Source organism: Peromyscus eremicus, chromosome 20 (assembly GCF_949786415.1).
Source record: "Peromyscus eremicus chromosome 20, PerEre_H2_v1, whole genome shotgun sequence".
In the NCBI taxonomy this organism is placed as follows: domain Eukaryota; kingdom Metazoa; phylum Chordata; class Mammalia; order Rodentia; family Cricetidae; genus Peromyscus; species Peromyscus eremicus.
In genome coordinates, this window is record NC_081436.1 from 15,989,885 (window position 1) to 16,010,262 (window position 20,378).

Consider the following 20,378-nt stretch of genomic DNA (forward strand, 5'->3'; position numbering starts at 1 on the left):
TAGCTGTGAAGGAGTATGGTCAGCACTCAGTTCTTTCTCAAGCTCCTGCAGCAATGGGAATAAAATGCTCTTTCTCTTGGTTAATTGTGGCAGTGTCCAGGGCTCATGGAGGATCCTGGGACTTCACAATGCGCTGAAATTTCCAGAAAACTAAGTTACCATTACCCAAGATTGCTCAGTACCAGTTTGAGTGGAGGAGACAGGAGCTGGGCACTTTTGAAAGTTGCGGTTTCAGGGCAGAGAAGCTTGGAAAGGGGGATTTTTGTCTCCTCCTTGTGTGGCCTCTCTCACAAGGCCTCTTGTTATCTGGTTCTCCTCTGCTGCCTCTCTCTTTTTTCATGTTCTCTGTGGGGAACCTTCTCCATTGTGCTCTTGTTAGGGTCCAAGAGAATCCCCCAAGAAAGACCAACAGTCACGTATGCAATTTAGCAAGAGCATTTATTGATTCCAATAGTTGGGGAGGCAAATAGTTACCCCCAAAGAAGATCACAAGCTCCTTTTAAGCAGAGTTAGGGGAATTCCAGGGAGGAGGGATTAATCTGGTGCTGATTGGTGGAGAGAAGATTAGTCTGGGGGCTGATTGGTAGGAGACTCTAATGGTTAGGGATTGGTTGGTGGAGGTAAGATTAATCTGAGAGCTGATTGGTGGGATGTTGTAGTGGTTAGGGGCCTATTAGCGGTGGTGGGATCTAGTGTCTAGGGGCTTGTTGACAAGAGGGTAGGAAAAGCTATCTTTAGCTAGCAGAAGTCTGGAGGGCACCCGCTGAGCCAGCAGAAGGGGCTTGGGGTACCTGCTGAGCCAGCAGGAGGCTGAGGGGCACCTGATGATTAGTTGCCCCTAAGTTGTATTTTTCCTGAGAACTGTTTGCTCAGCTCCAGCCCCATCTAGTGAACTGACACTAAGGCCTGGTCCATGTCAGGGCTGCCAGGGGAGCTTGTCTTGACCCTGGTTTGGCTACCTGGTCCTCTCACTCTCATCAATAGATCATGACTGAGGCAAAGACAGAAACTTTCTAGTTCACACGGAAGCAGAGAAATAGGTGGTAGGGGTGGGTGGGGTGGGGTGAGGTGGGGTGGGGTGGGTGGCTCACACACACTAGGTAAGAGAGGCTGTGTAAAGGTCAGCCCTGGGAAATGGCAGGGTCTCAGACAAGTCCTGAAGGTAAGCAGGACACACACTGGTGTATTAAGACAGACAGCACACCAGAGCTGGTGAGATGGCTCAGCAGGCAAAGGCAATTGATCCTAAGCTTGAAGATCTGAGTGCGATCCCCAGGCCCCACGTGGTGGAAGGAAAGAATAGACTCCTGCAAGTTGTCCTTTGATCTCCACATGTGTGCAGTGGCATGAGTGTCTAAACACACACACATACACACACACTCACACACACTCTTATGTGCACATACAAATAGATGTGTGAAAAACTAAAAAAGAAAGGCTGAAGAGATGGCTTGGCTTAGCAGTTAGGAGTACACACTACTCTTGCGAAGGACCAAAATTTGGTTCCCAGCACTGACACTGGGTGGCACACAACCACCTAGAAGTACAGTTCCAGGAAGTCTGATGCCCTCTTCTGGCCCACTCAGGTAACCATAGATAGTAAAACACACACAACACACACACACACACACACACACACACACACACACACACACACACACACACATCAATAAAGGTAAATAGCACAAAGACTGGCCATAGATGACTGTGAGATCTCAGGCAGGTCTAAAGTTCAGCATGACACCAGCTGGAGCACTTCAGGTTCAGCAACTGAGCTGCTAGGCACAGGCTGAATTTCTTCTCCTCAAGCTCTTGATTGGCTATACCCACTCAGAGGGGCCAGCTGAGGCCAGCTGGTGGCTTTGATTTTTGCCTCCTACATGCGTCTGGCTGTGTGATCTCTGCTGCTCAAGAGTGCAGTTTTGGAAATTTAGAATGCAGCAGCACTCCTTCTTGTACTCATAGCCACATGATGGGACCAGCCCATGGCAACTGCTGATTGTCTATAAGTAGACACATATGGTCTTCTAAGCATCAGGTCTCCCACAGACTCCACATTTGAGATGCCTGCTCTCTTTGCTCTGACTGGTCCAGTGTCTTCATGTAGCCTATGACCTCTTCTCCAAGTCATCTACAGGTGACTTAGAATATCTTGCAAAGGGGCTAGAGGGATCTTGCAAACATGTGGTACACATATACTCATGTATACACACAAATTATAGAAAAATATTTTTTCCACCTGAGGTTGGTTGAATCCTTAGATTTGAATCCAAGAGACAGCAAGGTCTATCACACACATTTAAGAGGACAGTCCATAACTGCCAACCAGTGTAGGGCTTCTCCTGCAGTACAGGGTGAACTAAGGGTCCTATGTACACTTGGATTCCACTTTGTCTTCATGGTATCTACTTCACTTGTGTACTGAAAATCGACAGAGGTGATAGGTAACATTGGTTTTCAAGGCAGAATGGTCTTTCAGGATGTAGTAGAAGATGCAGTTTGTACCCCGGCTGTGCTGATGAATTCCTGGGCATTAACTGGCCTAACTTAGAAGAGAAACAAAGATCTGGTCTTGAGGCTGAAGGGATGACATTGGGGTGGTAAGGGGCTATCTGACTTACAGGAGCCTTTGGGGTCACTGGGGACTACCCATAGCAAGATGACCCAGGGAACAATGGAGATTTCTCCTCTTAAGACCCTCCATGCTGTTTCTCACAGGTTGCTGTTCTGGAGAGGGAAGTTTCCACAAATCACAAGGTTCCCACCATGCGTGGGTCTTCTGTCCTTTGGCTATATTCCCAGGGGGAGGGTCTGATTTCCTGCAACATTAGAATCCAGCAATGTCTCTGTCCCCAGAAGGAGCCTTCTCCTATACAAGTGGATCACACCCAAATATTCTGGACTGACTCTGTTATGAGTCTTTGTTCAGCTGCTACCCATGTCCTGATAACCTCTGTCGGTCAGTGAGGCTGTGAGTGCAGAAAGTAAAGAGAAGTGGGTTCTGGCACGGACCCCACTAGCCTGGAAAGAGTTGCCACTTGCACTCTAAGCTGAGATCATGTCTTAGAAAAAGTGTCTGTAGCACAAATTGTTAGGAGGTCTTATTCGCCTTGCCAATTCCTCAGCTGATCCTGTTTCCTCAGACTGGAAGCCTCTGAGTCCTCATCCAGAATGAATCTCAGCTGAACTGCTTCTTGAAAGCCTGAAAGCTTAACCATCCTAGTTCCTGGTTTTCACGCCTTATATACCTTTCTGCTTTCTGCCATTACTTCCTGGGATTAAAGGCGTGGGTCACCATGCCTGGCTGCTTCCAGCGTGGCTTTGAACTCACAGAGATCCAGACAGATCTCTGCCTCTGGAATGCTAGGATTAAAGGCATGTGCTACCACTGCCTAACCTCTATGTTTAGTATTATGGCTGTTCTGTTCTCTGACTCCAGGTAAGTTTATTAGGGTACACAATATTTGGGGGAACACAATATCACCACAGTTGTCAATGTCTACCCACCCTCTCACACTTTCAGCTTCTCCTCATGCATGGAATTAACTGGCTGGAACTTCTCAGCCTCAACCTCATCCTCTGTCCAACACTCCCTTACCTGTCAAAGAAGTAATGACGGCCATCTTAGCTGTTCTACTTGGGACATACAAGGTTGCATCATGGTGTGTTTGGGTGAGTCATAGCAACCAATCTTGACCTCTGGAGGCACTATCAGCTTAATGATATGACTAGTGGACAGTTATGAGAGTCTTAGTGGTGGCTTCTGATGCTGGCTCCAGCAGTCGACATCAAAGACAATTGAGTCTACACTTCATGTTTCTGCCCTTTGGACTTGCTGATGATCTTCTCTATTCTCCAATGTTTGCTGCTAGGGACACCTGCAAGGTGACCCGCTGGGTGGAATGCCCACCAGTGGGTGAGGTATCCAAAGAATAAGACCTGGTGTGCATACTCACTGTGATACTCTGAAAGAGTATCTCCTGGCCAATGGAGAAGGATTTTCCTAAGAAAACACACATGACCTGTATAGAGGATGCTGCCATATCCCTCCTCCCCCAAAAAGGGCTGCAGTGACAACCAGCTCCCAAGACTGACCTGTAGAGATCAAGTGTGCTGGAGAAGGGTGTGCATATCACAGCATCTCAGTGGTTTTAGGGCCTTTGCCTTTGGGGTCTGGCAGCTTTGCTGTCCATAGAGCCTAAAGAACCTCTGAGCAAAACATCCAGATTCCAAACCCAGCTATGAGGGAGAGGCTGCCTGCCTTAATAGGAACGTTCAATTATGGACTCTTATTGCAGAAATACAGGCTCGGCCCCTCTGAGCATACACCCCACAATGCATGAAAAGCCTCTGTTCTTTATCAGGTGACTCTGCAGGGTCTGCTGTGGCGACTGGATAAGGATCTGATATAATAGTTCCTGACACTCTTCCTTTTACAACAGGACTGTGTGACCAATTCCCCATCCTCAAACCAGTCTCCCTCAGTTCTTCCCAAGCTCTGATCCCTTAGCACAGCACCGGGCTGGGCACCTCTTCCTTGTGGGATTTGAGAGTTTTCAATGAATGTGATTTGAAAATGTGACTTATTTACCCTAAAGGCCCTCATCTAGATTACAGATTGGCACCACTGTACATGTGTCTGCAATTGTTGAACTGCAAATACCCCCAAGGGCTGTTAAAATATTCCAGTTCAAAGAACTGATTGGATCTGACCAGCCATAGGATTTGGACAGGGCAGATGAAGAAGAAAGCCAAGTTTGGAGTGTTGTGCCAGAGAGATTAAGGGACTTGGGGACAAAGACAGCCCTCTCCCCACACAGGGGGAATAATGAGGGAAAGAAACCACACATGGCATGTATTTCCTGAGAGCTACTGGCAGATGCACAGGGCTTCTTAGACTCCCACAGGGCCCTCACACTGAAATTGGCACAACCCCTTCCCAGCATGACCAGAGCCAACTGGTATGGCAGGACTTTGGACACATTGAGGCTACATCTTTTTGGCTCTATTGTGTTGTCTATCTCCACCCCTCCATCCCCCACCATAAATGGACTCTCCATCATTGTTCCCAATGGAGGAAGCAGAGTCCTACAGGAAGAGAGTCCCCTGTGCTGTCAGCAGTCCAGAGTAAATATCCAAGAGAGAAAGCAGGACACAAGGTGGACAGACAGATCACAGTAGATGCTTTGACACTTGGAACAGGGCTGTGGAACCACTGCAGACCTGGCTGGACTCCAGAGATCCATGCTGGGCCTTGCTCCACAGCACCAATAGCAAAAATGCAGGGCCCCCTTGGGAAGCCCATTCCACACTGCAGGAATAGAACAGCTGAACAGAAGGAAGACAGAGCACTTACCTACCATCCCAGGAGCAGTCTAGAAAAGACATGCCGTAGGCAGCAATTTGAGTGTTCCCAAGAGGAAGGAGGTGCAGATAGGAACCTGGGAGACAGATCTCCAGGCCCAGCTGCACCCTGCACCCACATCATCCCTGCCCAGGGGTCTGGGGATCTGAACTTGCATCCTTACAGCTTGAGCTAAGTGCCTTAATGACTAAGTCACCTCTCCAGCGCTGCAATCAGCTCTCAAATGGACCTGAAGCTGAAGGTCCATTGCAATGCCCAGCCTTGGGAAGAAGGGACAAGAGCTGGACAGTGACAGGTTGAAATCACATGTAGTCACAACGCTGAGAGCCATTTATGTCTCGAGTCTGTGAGGGGCTCATCCAGTGCGCAAATACTGACCACAAGTGGAGCAAGTTCTCACCACACTGGCTGATACTTCCTTGTCTTGCCAGAGTGGGTGGATACTCACCACACACAGATCCATGGATTCTGGCCAAAGTCTGCCTTCTTAAGTCTTATCTGTGCGGTGGATATAAACCAGTCATTTTAATTTGCATTCCCCAGTAAACAATGGATTTGATCATCACTGTAAATATGTAGCGATCAATGCCTCTTGTTTTCTACCTGTGCTTTCAGATGTCTCCTATGTTTCCCATTGGTTGGCATGCCAGTATCTGGCAATTTAGAGGCACTTTTTCCCTGTGTACTTCTTCCTAGGACAGGCACATTGTAAATATCTTATGCATTTTATGGCTTTTCTTCTACCTTTAATGGCATCATTTTATAAACAAAGGGTTTTACTCTTAAAAGTGTTTTATGGTTAGTATTGTCCTGCCTTTAAGCATTCTGAGGGTTCCTATAATATTTTATTTTAAAATACTTATAGAGTACTTGCTGCTCTTCCAGAGAACCCAACTCCAATTCCCAGCATCCATATCCACATCAGGCAGTTCACAGTTGTAACTCTGGCTCCAGAGGATCTTACCCCCTCTTCTGGCATCTGTAGGTACTGCATGCACATACACATACACTCACATAGACACACACACAGATATAAAAATAAAAACAAATCTTTAAAATACTTATGGTTTTGCCTCTGTTGACTTTAAAACAATCTGAAAAAGGATGTTTTAAGCACCACAAAGCAGGGTTTTATTCTCCTCCCTTTTGCATTCTCAATGGTTAAGCAGCTGTCGTGAGCCACATAGGGATGGCTTCTAGGCCTGATTCTCTCCCCTGAGCTAGTTTCTACCCAATTCTTGTGTTTTGTTGTTCTTTCTGCTCTGTTCCACCCATCATTTTCCTGTCTTCAGGCCAATATCAAAGTCTGCTGTGGCTTTGTCTTCAGTAACCTGGTGACCTTTCCAGATCCTTTCTGCTCATTATCAATGTCAGAATGATGACACCCATTCCCAGAGCCAGGATCTCCATGGAATCCACGACTCAACTCAGAGGGCTTTGACATCATAGAAGGTTGAGTTGCCTTTGCTGTAAGTGTGCATTTCTGAGGGAACCCTGCTTTGCAGCAACAGTGTCTGATTTTTCTCTGCATGTACACTTAGATTTTCTCCTAGCTACTTTAGATTGTCTTTGTAAACACCTTTAAAAGATACATTCTGAGTAGTGCTTATTTATAGCAAAAGAACTGGGCATGCTTTCACATTTATTGTACTAATATCCAATGCCTTTCTAAGTGCATACTAATTTTAATAATGGTTTCTAAAGTGTACCACAGACTGTTTAGACAACAGCAGCATGTCTCCCAACAATGACAACACTTTTTCCAATGTTCTTATGTTTTTCACCCTATTCTAACATGCTGTCTAAACATAGCATATAAATACTATGGCTTCCTACACATGATTGTAAAGAAAGTGTTTACAGCAACCTTATAAGCTTCAGGTAGAATCCCAAGCTGAGTGTTTACCCCTCTTTCCCATGAACCCATGGCTCTCCACCCTGCTCTGAGAATCTAGGGTTGAGCTTCTGTAAATTGAATTTCCCAGGCTCCCTTGCCAACTGCCTTCAAATTAAGTTCTGCTCATAGGGGAATCTGGTGGGGGAATAGAAGGCATGTGCGGTAGGGGAAGACTGCCTTCCTCTCTCCAGCTCTGGCCACCACCTTGCCAGCTGTGTAGGAAAGCTGGGTGGAGAGGTTAGAGACATTTCCTGAACTCCCAGTCCAACTAGTCTGCTCCTTGGAGTTGCAGGCACTGATTGGCATCAGATATGTGGCTACCACATGCATGGAGATCCAGTTCCTTGGAGTGTATGTGTGCCTGTATGTACATGTCTGTGACTATGTGAATGTGCATGAGTGTGTAAGCATGTGTCTGTGGTTCTGGTGACTCTACCTCTTCTCCTTTGTACCTTCAGGTCTGTGTTAATCTCTTCCCTCTTAATATTCAGCCTATTTCGACTCAGTTGGTGTAACTGTCACTGGGTTTTTTAATTAACTTATTTGCTGTGTAGGGGTGTCTGCATGTGGACCGCTGCTCATGTGAAAGTCAATGGACAACTTGAAGGAATCAGTTCCCTCCTTTCATCATGTGGTCTTTGGGATTGAACTCAGATCACTAGGGCTGGCAGCAGGTGTCCTTTTCCCCAGTGGGCCATTTCCTCCCCAGTTTTCTTGGAGTTTATTGTATATGAACTACCTCATTTAAAAGAATAGAAAACCATTGCCTTATACTTTCCTATACATTAATAATAACCATCCTGTTACTAGCTTTCAGTAGATTGAAATTCCTTGCATGGTTTCCATGTTCTGTCTGTACTGTAATTGATAGAGTGATGATGCATATTTTTGTTGGAGTGCTGGGGTGCAGATCAATAGAAGAATACTGCCTACCATATGCAAAACATCAGATTTGATACCCAGCACCAAACAAGGAAAAAAGGAAGTTACTTTTTGATGTCACATTTGCTCAGGAGTGGTATCAGACTATTTCAATTCAGATGAACTTATTTATGCAGGTTTGCAAATTTTCTACTGTAATATCTTGATGTGGTAAATCATATTAACAACACTTAAAGTGTCAACAATGATTGTCTTGAACTTTATATTGTCTTAGGAAGGAGAAGAAGAGGATGGAAGATGAAGGAAGAGAGAGGGTGGATATGGTGGAAGGAAAGGAGAAAGGCGGGAAAGGTTTCCTTTCCCTTTTATATACATGCATATGCATGTGATTGTCTTTCCTCTCTCTGTCTATGCTAGTTGTTACTGAGTCACATATCACAGCAGTAGTCTTGTATGGCAATCTGGGGAAGGCTGAGGATTTCTTTTTGTGAGTACTGACAAAGCCTATAGGTTTTAAGCAACCCTTCTTTGGAAAACTATGAGTTTCTCTCCTTCAAAGTCCCATCCTATTCTTAGTCTACCTTTGAAAGTGGATTCCACTTTGCTCATGTGCTTGTTAGAGATCTGAAGGGAAGAAGAAGATAGGAGACTTGCTCCCAACACCCAGCACAGGAGCTAGTCCCAGGGCATGCTGAAGGTTCCTTCTCCCTCATATCCAGAACCCTGGCCCTACAAGATGTGCACAGCCACTACCTGCCCCATTGCCTGCAAGGAGGCTTGCCTCTGTGAATATTGAGCATGCTTGATGGCCAAGTGATGCGCAGAGGCTAATGTGGGCTCTGGAAACCCATCACCATGGGGTTATCAGCTGGCTCAACTCTTCTCCATCTTGACTCTGTGTCTGCTGACCTCTTATAACCCTATGAACCATTAATAGAGTCCATTCCTCTTGGCTTTCCTGACTGCTTTTATAAACCCGAGGCTGCTTCACAAGGCACAGACAATGTAGAGCTAAGTCCATAGCTTTCTTTAAGTGATTTTTTAGGTGGAACCTGCTCCAGGTTCCTTTCAGCATATGATGGATAGCTATCTACCTATTAATCTATTTACCTATAATCTTTCTATCTATCCACCTATTCATCCATCCACCTGTCATCCATCTATCTACCTATCTATCTATCTATCTATCTATCTATCTATCTATCTATCTATCATCTATTTATCATAAACCAAATAGAACTCTTTAATGTTTCCAGCCTCAGGTGATTTCCTGAAGCAACAGAAGACAGAACACTACAGAGACATATCAGTATTATCAGTATTGTTTCTTCTGTGTTGGATGGCCCCAGAAGCAGATGGTAGTCATGATTACGCCCATCAGTGTGATTGTGGATGTCACATTCCCACCCCTTGCCTGCTAGGATGCAACTCTTCCATGTCACTTGGATAAAACTCTAAACACAAACAGGGGCCAAAAATGGTCTCTTGGCTCCTTCTTCTGACCCCCAAGATGTCATTAACCTCCAAATCCTGGGTTACATGTTGATTATGTCTCTAGATCAGTGCCAGCTCTCCTTCTTCTGGCACATTCATTGTTGACGACTCTATAGACAAGCATAAAAAATTACTCAGCTTGTAACTCACCCCAAGTCAGAGATGTTTGTATTTCTGAGGGGTGTGCAGGGAAGTCCCTGCAGCAAGCTGCTGTTCATATTATCTCTGTTGCTGTGGGTCCAGAGAGCATAGCCTCAGAGAATCCTATGAAGAACTCTCATGTAACAACTCAATGACCTTCCGTGATAATGATGGGACCTCAGCCAGGCCTTCAACTTCTCTCATCTTTCTGTAGCTTCATCTTAGGAGATGATAATGACCATGTTGCAAGAAGACTAGTAAAAGGGATCATTGAGAAAATGCGTGTGCCCAGAACTTCTCAGAAGGAACAGTGATGGAGTGAGAGGCTGAGGTGTCCATGCCACCAAGCATCTGTCTGCAATCCTCACTCCCCATCCTGGGCTAGGTTAATATTTCCACCTTGGACATGTGATCTTTCTCCCCTGTGTGCAGCTTCTCACCCTTCCTCCTGGCCAGAGTCAGCACTGTGTGTCTCTAATGTCCTTCCCCCACAACAAGAAAGTGCATCACCAAATTCTTCTAGAAATGAGTACAGGGAAGGAAGGTTCTTGAGATCACCTTGTCTCCAAGAGTCCAGGGTAACTTTGAACTGTGTGACCAGTAGCCGAGGGCTAAGTGTCTACTGGTGGACCTGAAGATAGAGGTTGTGTGCTCAGAGAATATGCCCACTGTCGCCCCTGGTTCTCACTCCTCACCCATATTCCTCAATTCTATCCCATAAGAGCCTTTAGTTGAAGTCCACTAGCCAATGCTGTTGACCCCTCTGGCTACCCACTTGACACTTCTCCACACAGGCATTCCAGATAACCTGGACTGTGACCCCCTTCCTACTCTTCAAAGAAGACCTGATGACCAATTCAAGTTTAATAAATCACATGGACCCCTGTCTGGAGGAAAACAAATACTCCACTGATTTTTTTCCAAGTCCCTTGTTCAGGTTGTATTAATGTAGACTTTAAAGGAGATAGAAGGATGCTGTGTAGCAATCCTGAGGTAATAATTGCCTTAATTTATTTTTCAGGAACCAAAATTAGAGACAAATTTGTCCCCAGTCTCCTTTCTGGAAGTGAAGGCTCCTCCGACTGGCTGTATTTAATGCAGATAAAAACCTATTATAGCTGCAGTCCTTCGAGGTTAACTCTCATGCTGGAAGCCCATTTTGCTTTGATTTATACCTTCTTGAAATTTATTTGGACCCATAACTACCTTGTTTTTAAGGCTTATTTCCCCATATCAGTGTGTTCATATCATTTGAGCAAATCTTGGCAGGATGCCTACCATGGATGGCCATGGTGGTGGCAGAGACATGAGCCTAGGATTCCAGGGAGAGAGAGTGTAGCAGGTGGCTGAGTCCACCTTTGCTTGGTGGTGGTGAGCATACTGGGGGGGGGGCGGTTAAAAGAACATGAGGGCAGTTGGGAATAGCGGTGTGGATTCCTTTGAGGAAATGATATTGGCAGTAGCCAGGGATGATGAACTTGAACAAGTCTGTGAAGGCACCAGCGGACAAGACCACCAGGCAGAGGGAATGATCTGGAAAGGGCACAATGACACCAAGTGATGTGAGATGGAGCGGCAGAGAGATATCATAGACTGGACAGCGGTGTGAAACCCACATTCTAGCAGCAGCTGCTCAGTCCTTTGTGTAGAGCAGTGTCCTGGCATGAAGCATATGCAGCTTTGGCAGTGGGCGTGGCCTTCACACAGACACCCTCTAGTGGGGACCTGGGACTGAATTACAGGGTCAAGGACTCTGCTTTACCTGGAAGCAGATGTGTGGAGCACCTGAGCCAAATTGCTCCTCCCATGTCTAGAGGCCATAGTGCTCCTGAGTGAGTCCCAAGCAGGACCACAGAAGGTCTTTAAAATGTACATCATTTTTTAAATGTTTGTTTAATGTGTATGTGTATGAGACTGAGTATATGTATGTGTGCCACATGCATGCAGTACATGTAGAGGCTGGAAGAGGACATCAGATCCCCTGGAAGTGGAGTTACAGGTAATTGTGAGTTGTCATGTGGGTGCTGGGGACAGAACTCAAGTCCTCTGGAAGAGCAGTAAGTGTTCTTACCTGCTGAGCCATGTCTCCTGTTGTATTCTCATCTTCTTTCCCCGTGTCTACTGGTTATCTCTTCTGGGCCCTCAGGTTTGGAGGGGGCTCATGGCTTACAATATCAATGGCCATGTTGGTGGAGGTGAAAATGGAAGAGGTTGGGATGGGTGCGTTGTCTTGGAAGGATATCAGTACTGTGAGCCCCTGAGTCCAGTGTCTCTGTGGCCAGCAGGAAGCAACATCCCCATCCCCACCTCTGCTCAGAAGATTATGTTTCTGTGTTTTCTTTCCAGTTTAGCTACCTATGAACGATGTAGAGACAGCTCAAGCCACTGGGGCCACTGTAGGAGTACCCAGAGAGATGGTCACCTCAGAACCACTCCTCCATCTCCATTCTTTTCAGGTTCTCAAAGACATGATCCACCAAATTCTGGGAGATATTAAGTTCCTAATCATCCTTAATGTGGTCCAGACATCTCAGTTTCCAGGGCTCATATCCTTCTAAATCTTAAGGATACAAAGAATGGGAACACGCAAGCTGTAATGGTGGCAACAACATCATGATCCTTGCTGTCAACCCCGGCTCACCCTGATGGGGTGTTTTACTTGGCCTCTTCTGGTCTTAACTCCATGCAGTGAAGCCTTAGCTGCAGTGGAGAATGAGTCTAGAATCTTCTCGGACCTTGGTTGGTGTTTGCATTTATCCAAATAAGCAAAATAAATAAATAATATTTGTTTGCTGATGTAGCTCAGTGGAAGAGTATGTGCTTAGAGTGAGGTTCCCTTGGGTTCTATCCTTAGCATTGTGTGAGGAAAAGAAAAGTTAAATACAATGGCCTTTTAAATTTTGCACACATTATACACACTATGTATGCATGGTATGACTGATAAGAAATGAAGTCCCTACAAGTGAAACTACAGAGATGAATTGGGGGTCCACTGAGAGGCCATAACCCATGCAAAGCTTTCTGAATCAGTGATAATTCCCAGGTTCTAGATGAAGTCTTTCCTTTTCTTTTTTTAATTTTTTGGGTGCAATTCTTACTTTACTGATACAAAGGATGACAAAACATTTAACTTGCATGGTTTCTCAGTTTCTCTGATGGCTGCTGCTGTGCATTGGTGATGCAACCCGGGAGAAGCAGCCAGATTTAATCCCTCAAGGCACTCAGAGGAGCCACCCTAGCATGTAGTTAGGTAGAGGGCTGTCATTACTGGAGTAGGGCTTCATGCCTGATTCTGGCTCCCTCTTATATCTATTGAAACATTCCGGGTGTCAATCAACAGGAAAAACCGTGAAGCAGGGCCTTGAGCCTGCACTCAAGATCTGCCGTGGTTTAACTCAAGGCCTTAGGGGCAGCTTAGCTACCCTCTTGATTTATCCTTTGATTTTCTCAGAGAAATTGCCCACAACATTGCTAATGCTTAAGAAAGCCACAGAAGAAAAAAAAAGTGTTTTAAAACACAGCAGTTTTATTTCCCACTAGATAAGAAAGAGTCAAGGGAGAAATCATTAATGTCCAGCTATTTTTTACATGTGAGTAGATTTAAGATCCGTCTTTCAGGACAACAAGTTCTGTCTCAGGTTGTTCTAGCCTCACAGGGAAGATCAAGGCAATGTTCTCAGGAACACTTGCAAATACTTCCCGACAGGCGGCTGAGTGTGAAGTCTCCAGACATTTCCACTCTGCTTTCTTGCCAGCAGGAGGTGAGCCTGAGAGTCAGGCTTGTCTGATAGTGGGGTGATGGATGAGACTCTTGTCTGGGGAGTTCTCCTCAGCCCTGCCTCTTTCCTCTACATCTCTCTTGTGTCTCCTCACCTTAGTGCCACCAAGACCTATGGTCAAAGTCAAGGTGCTTGTAGATCCCAGATTGGGGGCATCTGAGGGGGCATCTGAGGGGCCTGCTGTGACTGGCTGTGTGCTGAGAGATGTCTTAGAAAGAGGAGGGAGGGGATGGTAGAGGACACAGGGTAGAGGACCCAGGAAGTGAGGGCATGGAAACCTGGCATGGAGGTGGTAGGTTACTATGGGCAACAGCTGAGGCTTCATTATAATAATGACGACATCCAGGTTTTACCATTCAGTCAGCATGGGGCACAATTCCTGTCCCACTGTGCTGGACAGGAAACTGAAGTGCAGTCTATGTAGTGAGCCCAGAATCACACTGTCCTTAGCTATGAAGAGTAGATGCAAGCCCAGGTGGCTGGCTCCAGAGCCTAAGCAGCTTTCTGGGGTTGTCTGGTGGGAGGGGACAGTGGAAGAGCTGGCAACTGTTGGCAAGGAAGCTAGGCAAGCCTAGGCCAGCTGCTGAGATTCTAGAAAGATCCCACCAGGCTTCCAAATGTAAAACCTGTACCTCCTTGGAAGCTTCTCCCTCCTGGTGTCCTTCCAGTCCCAACCCCTGCTCACCAATCCACCTCCATCCCCAGTGCTCTGGTCCTGGTAGCCTTGTGGCTACCAAAGTGTCTCATGGGGACAAGGAGAAAGAGTCCCTCTGCAGAGCAGTTTCACAAGCATGCATTGCCAAAACTCATACTGTGACCCTGAGTCTCTCAGCCTCCTTAGCCATGAATAGACCATGTCACACAGAGTCTGCCAATGGAATGGGGGCAGAGTGGTAAATGCTGGCTTTAGGCCAGACCCCAGAAAACTCTGCTGGGCTCTCAGGCTTCTTTTCCCAGCCAGAGGAAGAAAGTCCAACTGGGATCACCAAGGTATCAGGGTGGTGGATCACCAGATGTGCTCTGGAGCTCAAGTGTTACCAAGGAACACTTTCTACTCTGCCGTCCCACAGGATAGAGGACAAGATGATGGGATGCTTGCTTTACCAACCACATGGAACACAATTCCACTCATATGGATGATTCTAACATTGCTGTCATCAGATGCCTTGCAATTTAAGTTTGAGTACTTTGTCTTTCATCAGAAAATGCAGTGTATTGTAATTAAATGCCTACAGTTTTGTAAAAGCTTGCATTTTGTGTTGAGGGGCTCTGTGCAAATCAGTTAATGGACTAGGGGAACATAGTTATGATCCTACCTTTCAATAAACATCCAAATTAATCCCAGATACACTAGAATTAATGAGAAAAATGAATGTTTAAAATAGCGCCTTTTGCCCAAAGCCTCCCATATCAGGCCTGTAACCTATTTCTGGTTCCTGCTCTGCTCCCCTTGGCCTTGGCCTCTCCACTGGAGGCTGCCTTGTATGGTCTTGATTATGACAGAGTCATCATATTTCACAAACAAAGGAAGAGCAGACACCCCAAATTGGTTTCTTCTCCAAGACATGTCAGTTGTACGGGGGCTTGCCCTAGTTTGCTCTCTGTTGCTGTAATGAATCACTGGGACCAGAAGTAACTCAGGGAGGCAAGGGCTTATTTCAGCTTAGCTTCCAGGTCACAGTCCTTCATCCAGGGACATCAGGACAGGAACTCAAGGCAGGAACCTTAACGTAGGAGTTTGCTATTCCACCCCGAATTGCCCACAGCAGGAATCACAGAGGCTATTGCCTACTAAATGGCTAGCTCACTGGCTTGCTCTTTGACTGGATCCAAGGCTCAGGTTTAGCTAGTTTCCTTGTTCAGGCAAGGACCACTTGCCCATGAAATGGTGCTGCCCTCACTGGCCTGGGTGGTGTTGTATCAATGGATAAACAAGACAGTGCCTCACAGACATGACTATAGACCAAGTTGATTGAGGCAATTCCTGAATTAAAGCATTTCTTCTCAGATGAGGATGAGTCTGGGTGTGTTAAGTTGACAATCAAGGCTAACTAGGAAAGGGCCTTAACTTCTTGTATGAGTTTTTGTTCTAACCTGTTAATTTCAATGAGCAAGACTGAGATTTTTTTTTTTGGAATGGGATTGTTTTCAGTATATAATCAACTGGGGAGAATTCATGGCTCAACAGTATCTATTAACTTAGTCATTGTAGATTTTACTATAATTCAGCTTCATCAGAGGAGAGAACCACGTGATTTGAATCTGTTTGAGAAATTTGTTTGAGTCATTCTCAGCTGCTGAGTGGGGCCCACCCTGGGGAAGTACATCGAGAAAGTTCTATGTGGTTAATTTTGATCGTTGGCTTCATTAGATTAGTAAATGCCTAGCATGTCGCTCAATTGGAGGAGTACTTGCCTACCAGTCACAAAGGGTTGGATTCCATCCCTAGCATCCCATAAACTTGGTGTGATGGTGGTAGCACAGTTGGGATGTGAGGACAGGAAAACCAGAAGTTCAAAGTTCTCCTCAGCTACATTGTAAGCACGAGGTAAGTCTGGGATGCATTAGATCATGGTTAAAAAGCAGTCAGTCAATGAATGAATGAATCAATCAATCAATTAATCAATGTCATTAACAGAACACATGCATTCCCAGAGACCATTAGATTCCACAGATTCTAGTGTACTGAATGTATTCATCCTTTGAAGGATGTTATTGATGCATACTGATGGTGTGAGATGGGGCCTCTTTAGAGGAAGTAGTCAGTGATGGGCACATTCTTGGAGCTCTAGCTTGTCTTGTTCGCTTTCCATATTTCATCTCTCTGCTTCCTGGCCACCATGGTGTGAGTTGCTCTCCTCTCCTACTCACTCTCCACCACGAACTAGACTTTCTAAAATCATGAGCCAAAAGGAATTTTTCTTTCCTTGGGTTGTTTCTGTCAGGAGTGCACCAGAGTAATGAACACACAAGCAGTTATTGGTTTGAGTTCCAGAAATGCCATCAAGGTCACAGCGGCTGACCCTGGTGTGTGGTCCAGAATGTCTCCATCTCCACTGAGTCTTTGTCCTTTGTCTTGTTTGTTTAGTAAGTGCTGAGAGAGGGGTGTTCTGCTTCCCACCCATCATGAAGGTTCATCTCTCTGTCTCCCATCCTCTCAGATCTTGTTTGATCTTCAGATGCATCTAATGAGATATACATGCACACATCTTGGTTTGGGGTTTTTTTTAACTTCTTCAGGATTTCTGGGTTTTCACTTTGGGGATATCCCACTCTCTAGACTCCACAGGGTGAGCACAGCCTCATTCTGTGCTTGCCTCTTGCTTGGATGCAGTTTCAGCTTCTATCTGCTTATTCATCCTATCTGAGTTACCCCATTTGATGAAATGTTCCTCTCATAGGCAGCTTGTGACAGTATCTTTGGATCTTCTGATCTAATCTGCCAAGTGTTGATTTATATTTAGTGTGTTTGGTCCATTTACATTTACTGTAGTTACTGATGTGTTACATTTAGTTCTGCTATCTCCCTATTTTTGCCTTGGTTTCACTATGATCATTTTTCAGATCCCAGTATGTGTGCTCATGGATTTTCCACTAATCCCGTTTCTAGTCTTCTTTTCCTTTATGAAGGGATTTCAGTAAGCACCCCTGGTTTATCACACTACCCTGAATGAACAACATGCCTTTCACAGTCCTTGTGTGATGGTTACTATTGATTGTCAATTTGACTGAATTTGGAATCACCTAGGAGACACACATGTCTGGGCATGTCTATAAAGGAGTTTCCAGAGAATTTTAAGCTGAATTCAAGTGCCATTATCCCATGGTCTGGAGTCTTGAAGTGAATAAAAAGGAAAATAAGGAGAAAGTGAGCTATGTACCAACATTCATCTCTCTGGTTCCTGACTGTGGACACAATGTGACTAGTCATCTTTGCTGTTGTTACAATGGCTTCCTCTTCAAGGACTGTAGCTCCTTAAACCATAAGCCAAGTAAATAAATAGATAGGTAGGTAGGTAGATAGATAGATAGATAGATAGATAGATAGATAGATAGATAGATAGATTAATAGATAGATAGATATCAAACCTCCTTCCTTCTTCCAGTTACTTCTGTTATTGAAGCAAGAAGAAAAGTAACTGATCCACTAAGTGGCACCGGGGCTGCCTGAGCCACTCCTGTGTACTCTCTTCCATCAGTGGTGTAAGTGTCAAACTGGCTCGTGCTTTGCTTTGCATGACATTTGCTTAGAGAATTTATCAAAAGGAAGAAAAATATCATATATTCATCCACATACATGAGTAAATGTGGACATCATCCTGTCACTCTGTGTCACGTTGGGTCATGGTGTGTTTTCTCTTTGCACCCAGCGTTAGATATACTGATTTCTGCCACTTATTGTTGATTAATTCCCCACTCATCAGCATAGGTCAAGATCTCAGTGTTCCAGGGCCTTCGGACAGCTGTCTGTTTTACAGCTGACCTGGAGTTTATGATTCCACTGACAGAAAACAAGTCCAGCCTGAGCTTTGCCATCTCCAGAAGCCCAAAGCCATATCATCCATTTCTATTATAGTATGAACTGCCTTTTGATATCTGTATGTGTATATATATATGTATATAAATGCAAATTTTAATTTCTATGCACATTTATGCTTTTGAAGGTACATGATCCAGTTTGAATGATCTACTAAGTTTTAGAAAAAGAATTATTTTCATTTTATGGGTGTGTTTTGCCTGCATGTATGTAAGTATATTGTGTGCATACTCATTGACTGAGGAAGCCAAAAGATGGCACCAGACACCCTTGAACTAGAGTTATGAACAGTTTTGAGCTGCTACATGGGTGCTGGGAACTGAATCCAGGTCCTTTTCAAGAGCAGCAAGTGATCTTAACCTCTGAGTTATCTCTTCAGCCCCTCTAGTCACACTTTTAATAGATTTGTTGAGCTTCAAGTCACCTAAACACTGCCACAGATTTACCCCTTGATGATGGACAACCCAGTAGAGTTTAATCTTCCCAGCATTGTCTATTCTAACCTGAAATCATTTTCTGAACAGTAAAAGCAAACCCTGAACCCATTAATGTTCACCATCTCCACTCCAGCACTCAGCACCTGGCCACAACTCGCCCACAAACTCTACTTATGTAGGCTTTATAGATGGGCATCTCGCACAAAGAAAACCCAAACTTTAGTTCACTCACTTACTTAATTTTTCAGCCCTGGGCCTGGAAGCCAGAACCTCAGTGTGTGCTTGATGGGTGCTAGCCTACTGAGTGCCATCCCCAGCCTGAGGGCCAAGACTGTCCAATCTAGCTCTTGTTGTCAGGTATCATCCCTCCAAGAGTCACCCTCTTGAGGACAAGTGTCAGAACTCCACAATTTTTTTTATGGCCAAGATTTTATTTTGTGAGTGCACCGCAGTTGGTCCCTGGCCACACTAGCAAACCAATAAATAAGCCCCTCCCTGCCATGGGTTCCAACTGCCTGAATCATGAATCTTGCTAACTGGACTCCCAGGTTAAATGGAGAGAAAGGACTCCATTCCAGTGTGAAGGAACTGGGACAAAAGCAGAACAAAAATTGCACCTGGAAGGAGAGTTCTAGAATTTGACTTCAATTGTTTATGATTTTCCTGTAGAGCGACTTTTTTTTCTGTTTTAAACTGAGGTGGTTTTCGACAACTTAACTATAAAAAGAAAAGATTAGAGGTACATTAAGAAATAGCGCCTTTAATTGTGTTAATTTAAAAATTCTGTTCATGGTTAAACAGCCCCCTGAAGGATGAGCGTGACAAAGGGAATTCTTGAGAACAGACATGGTCAATTTGTTCTGCAGAATATTGCCAGTCCACTTCCATAGAGAAAATCAAAGCTGAAGTTGTGTTGATGTGCTGGGGGCCTGGGCACTGTGTTCTCCATCACAGCAGGTAGCACTAGGCAGAGATCATTTGATGCTGACCACTACAATCTAGAGAGGGAAAGACATCGATTAGTAGAACTGCCAATATTTTTCTCCACTCAAAAGGAAGAGAGTTGCATTAATTATAAGTAAATTCTCACAAAATAAGCCACTTGAACACATTACTTCTGTCTCTCATGTGATGAGGGACAGGACAGGGAAATGGGAGGCATGTCCTCTGTGTGTGTTACAGGATAGTGTCCAGCTATGGGCATCACATGAGACAATAGGGACCCTGTGCAGAGCTTTGTGCCCACCTCTGGGATAAGAGCAAGTGACAGACCAGATGGACAGGGTCAGGGGGCTGAGCATTGCTGGCTCCTGCTCCTAGGGTGTGAATCTTCTAGAGATTCAATCCTGCTTGGAAAGAAAGGACCCTGCATCCTGCATCCTCTCCCACACCCAGACATCAGTCCATATCCCATCAACATAGCAGGCTGATGGGCTTGCCTCTCTGTTCTTTTCTCCCCCCTCCTTCCTTTCTTCTCTCCCTCCTCTATTTCCCATCCCCTGCTTCCCCCTCTCCTCTTTTCCCCTCTTTCTTTCCTCTTTGAGAAATTAGCTTTCTTGTGATCATTTTCTGCTTCCTAGTGAAACATTATTTGGAATTAATTTATAAACATATCTGAGCAGATACATATAGTTTTAATTTTGTCCTAAGACTCTTATTTTTTCTCATTTTAATTTACTTTTGTGTGTCATGTGGCATGGGGTTCAGTTTTTTTTCCTTTCGACTAAGCCCTAAACCACTGTCTTCACACTAGATTAAAGGAGCTCCCCGACTTTATATTAAATTCCTCAGTATATTGAGTTCTGCTTCTGAGCCTCTTCTAGTCGACTCATCCCTCTGTGTGTCT